Below are 5,053 nucleotides of genomic sequence, written 5' to 3'. Positions count from 1 at the left end.
CCTCCACGTACCCTTGAGAAACTCCGAGTGTAGTACTGCGTGACTGAACTCGTGTGTGGCGTGTTGAGCAAAGGCATCCAGGCCTTTCGGAGCCCGCTTTCGCAACTAGCTGGATGAGAGCTGGCCTATCCCGAAGAACTGCGGGTATCCCATTTCTCTCCTCTAGCTCGTCTATTGCACGTGCACATCCCGTCTAGGGCCAGACGGTCCGTGCATTGCACCCCAGGCTGCCTTTACTCCAAGTTGAATACAGAGCCCAGAGCTCGGGGCAGCATGGCGATGCCTCTGCCAAAGCGCTAGCTCCCTATCCCCCAAACCCTTGGGTCTCTGCGTTGCACTCCATGGCAGAACTCCAAATCCAGAAAACGGCAATGCTCGTAACGTACCTTTCATCAAACCGGAAAGGAATATAACAGTTTCCCATAAACGGGACACATTTGCCAGGCCACACGTAGGGTTTGCCCAAAGAGGTGGCTTCACGCACCCTGCCCCGTGCAGGGGCACATGTCCATGACCGGTACGTGTGGCTTGCTTATGTCGAAGAAACCACCAGGTGCATGACACTTTCACTGCGGGCCACTGCCGGCATTTCTATCAGCGGGCACCACGTTTCTAGCCTATAGCCTGAAACAGACGTCTGCAGTCCTTCTGCAGCAGCAGGAGACACGCTGCCTGCCATCTGTTGAGAGGCATGAGACACCTTTCGGGTACTGGACTTGAGCCCACTTTGTTACCTTCGCGCAGCTTCCGAACGCCCCAGAGGTAGAGTGTCTGAGATGGCAAGTCCGAAAGTAACCGCTGCAAGTGTCCCGCGTGAGCCATAGATTCTGGTCACCAAAGGAGCACTCTCACGAAATCTTGGATCCCAGAGCTGACACCAAAGTGACCCTGTTCCCGAGGAAATGCTATATGCTGTGAGGGTGGACACCGCTCAGTCTGCCCTGTGCCTGAGGTCCCTGCTTCCGTGTAGCTTCAAGTCCAAGGCAGGCGCCTCTGCGAACGTCTGGTGGAAGAGCCTCTGAAGTGACCCAGCTTTTGCCTCTGCCACTAGGCTCAGGGTCGAGGATGTGAACGAAATTAGCGTCCCCGGTGGGAAGACCTGCTACAGAGTTGAATTCCCATACATTGCAGAGGTGGGCAACCAGCACGTGGGCCAGCAGCAAAGTGCATTGAAACGATTGGCATCGTATGGGCTTCAGAAGGAGCCCTTAGCGCCCCTCGTTGGAGCCACCGAGCGTCCCGGGCACCACAGTCCTCCCATAGATAACAGTATGTTCTAGAACCTTGTCGTATGTTTCTCCTGCAGGCAAAGCAGCATGGTACCCCCCATGCTTCCATCCGGCCCACCTCATCACGGGCATTTGTGAGCTGGGGAGCGACTCGTTTCCCACGCCTCGGCGAAGGCTTACTTTGCAATGGACCTGAGGCCACAGTGCCAACAAGTGTGTGCGATGTTCCGTCCTGTGATCGGAAGCGATTTGGGTGAACACTGGACACCTCAAGCCTCCGTCTACGAGGACTTCCCGCACTCAAGGAACAAACACGAAGCCAGGATTTCTTTGTCGCACACGGCAGTGAACAAAGCCCGGGATTCCATGTAACAACAGCAGCCTGCAACTTGATTTGGGAAGGCTTTGTCCTCCCGTCCACCTGGGCACGCTTTGCCACACTCCACGTCCAGGAGGCGTGGACAAAAGATACGACTGACGCTCACAGCCCTCTTCACTGCAGTCCTCCCTGCACTCGGAATGACCCGGAGTTTTCAAAGAGCCGTCGTGGGTGAAACGCTTTCAGGCCCATCTGTCTCCACAGGGCTTGGGATTGGAACTCTGCAAGGCTACCCTGGGATGTGCGTCAAACTGACTTCCGCAGCTTATTCTACTTACGTGGCTCAAGGTCAACACAGCCTTGTAAGGGAGCTGAGGCAGCACACTGCCCCAGAACGTGTGGGACCAGAGACACTATGTGCTCGCCAGACCTGGGTCCCTCTCCCGGTCCACTGGAGGACAACTGCATACGAAATTTTGTTCACCCAGCCTGTCCGGTACACATCCCATTTCCCCTGTGAGGAACTCCGTTCCTATGCAGTCAGAAAAGCTGTCCCTCCACGTACCCTTGAGAAACTCCGAGTGTAGTACTGCGTGACTGAACTCGTGTGTGGCGTGTTGAGCAAAGGCATCCAGGCCTTTCGGAGCCCGCTTTCGCAACTAGCTGGATGAGAGCTGGCCTATCCCGAAGAACTGCGGGTATCCCATTTCTCTCCTCTAGCTCGTCTATTGCACGTGCACATCCCGTCTAGGGCCAGACGGTCCGTGCATTGCACCCCAGGCTGCCTTTACTCCAAGTTGAATACGGAGCCCAGAGCTCGGGGCAGCATGGCGATGCCTCTGCCAAAGCGCTAGCTCCCTATCCCCCAAACCCTTGGGTCTCTGCGTTGCACTCCATGGCAGAACTCCAAATCCAGAAAACGGCAATGCTCGTAACGTACCTTTCATCAAACCGGAAAGGAATATAACAGTTTCCCATAAACGGGACACATTTGCCAGGCCACCCGTAGAGTTTGCCCAAAGAGGTGGCTTCACGCACCCTGCCCCGCGCAGGGGCACATGTCCGTGACCGGTACGTGTGGCTTGCTTATGTCGAAGAAACCACCAGGTGCATGACACTTTCACTGCGGGCCACTGCCGGCATTTCTATCAGCGGGCACCACGTTTCTAGCCTATAGCCTGAAACAGACGTCTGCAGTCCTTCTGCAGCAGCAGGAGACACGCTGCCTGCCATCTGTTGAGAGGCATGAGACACTTTTCGGGTACTGGACTTGAGCCCACTTTGTTACCTTCGCGCAGCTTCCGAACGCCCCAGAGGTAGAGTGTCTGAGATGGCAAGTCCGAAAGTAACCGCTGCACGTGTCCCGCGTGAGCCATAGATTCTGGTCACCAAAGGAGCACTCTCACGAAATCTTGGATCCCAGAGCTGACACCAAAGTGACCCTGTTCCCGAGGAAATGCTATATGCTGTGAGGGTGGACACCGCTCAGTCTGCCCTGTGCCTGAGGTCCCTGCTTCCGTGTAGCTTCAAGTCCAAGGCAGGCGCCTCTGCGAACGTCTGGTGGAAGAGCCTCTGAAGTGACCCAGCTTTTGCCTCTGCCACTAGGCTCAGGGTCGAGGATGTGAACGAAATTAGCGTCCCCGGTGGGAAGACCTGCTACAGAGTTGAATTCCCATACATTGCAGAGGTGGGCAACCAGCACGTGGGCCAGCAGCAAAGTGCGTTGAAACGATTGGCATCGTATGGGCTTCAGAAGGAGCCCTTAGCGCCCCTCGTTGGAGCCACCGAGCGTCCCGGGCACCACAGTCCTCCCATAGATAACAGTATGTTCTAGAACCTTGTCGTATGTTTCTCCTGCAGGCAAAGCAGCATGGTACCCCCCATGCTTCCATCCGGCCCACCTCATCACGGGCATTTGTGAGCTGGGGAGCGACTCGTTTCCCACGCCTCGGCGAAGGCTTACTTTGCAATGGACCTGAGGCCACAGTGCCAACAAGTGTGTGCGATGTTCCGTCCTGTGATCGGAAGCGATTTGGGTGAACACTGGACACCTCAAGCCTCCCTCTACGAGGACTTCCCGCACTCAAGGAACAAACACGAAGCCAGGATTTCTTTGTCGCACACGGCAGTGAACAAAGCCCGGGATTCCATGTAACAACAGCAGCCTGCAACTTGATTTGGGAAGGCTTTGTCCTCCCGTCCACCTGGGCACGCTTTGCCACACTCCACGTCCAGGAGGCGTGGACAAAATATACGACTGACGCTCACAGCCCTCTTCACCGCAGTCCTCCCTGCACTCGGAATGACCCGGAGTTTTCAAAGAGCCGTCGTGGGTGAAACGCTTTCAGGCCCATCTGTCTCCACAGGGCTTGGGATTGGAACTCTGCAAGGCTACCCTGGGATGTGCGTCAAACTGACTTCCGCAGCTTATTCTACTTACGTGGCTCAAGGTCAACACAGCCTTGTAAGGGAGCTGAGGCAGCACACTGCCCCAGAACGTGTGGGACCAGAGACACTATGTGCTCGCCAGACCTGGGTCCCTCTCCCGGTCCACTGGAGGACAACTGCATACGAAATTTTGTTCACCCAGCCTGTCCGGTACACATCCCATTTCCCCTGTGAGGAACTCCGTTCCTATGCAGTCAGAAAAGCTGTCCCTCCACGTACCCTTGAGAAACTCCGAATGTAGTACTGCGTGACAGAACTCGTGTGTGGCGTGTTGAGCAAAGGCATCCAGGCCTTTCGGAGCCTGCTTTCGCAACTAGCTGGATGAGAGCTGGCCTATCCCGAAGAACTGCGGGTATCCCATTTCTCTCCTCTAGCTCGTCTATTGCACGTGCACATCCCGTCTAGGGCCAGACGGTCCGTGCATTGCACCCCAGGCTGCCTTTACTCCAAGTTGAATACGGAGCCCAGAGCTCGGGGCAGCATGGCGATGCCTCTGCCAAAGCGCTAGCTCCCTATCCCCCAAACCCTTGGGTCTCTGCGTTGCACTCCATGGCAGAACTCCAAATCCAGAAAACGGCAATGCTCGTAACTTACCTTTCATCAAACCGGAAAGGAATATAACAGTTTCCCATAAACGGGACACATTTGCCAGGCCACCCGTAGGGTTTGCCCAAAGAGGTGGCTTCACGCACCCTGCCCCGCACAGGGGCACATGTCCGTGACCGGTACGTGTGGCTTGCTTATGTCGAAGAAACCACCAGGTGCATGACACTTTCACTGCGGGCCACTGCCGGCATTTCTATCAGCGGGCACCACGTTTCTAGCCTATAGCCTGAAACAGACGTCTGCAGTCCTTCTGCAGCAGCAGGAGACACGCTGCCTGCCATCTGTTGAGAGGCATGAGACACTTTTCGGGTACTGGACTTGAGCCCACTTTGTTACCTTCGCGCAGCTTCCGAACGCCCCAGAGGTAGAGTGTCTGAGATGGCAAGTCCGAAAGTAACCGCTGCACGTGTCCCGCGTGAGCCATAGATTCTGGTCACCAAAGGAGCACTCT

This window comes from Pseudorca crassidens, chromosome X (assembly GCF_039906515.1).
Source record: "Pseudorca crassidens isolate mPseCra1 chromosome X, mPseCra1.hap1, whole genome shotgun sequence".
Taxonomy (NCBI): domain Eukaryota; kingdom Metazoa; phylum Chordata; class Mammalia; order Artiodactyla; family Delphinidae; genus Pseudorca; species Pseudorca crassidens.
This window is presented reverse-complemented; position numbering follows the sequence as displayed.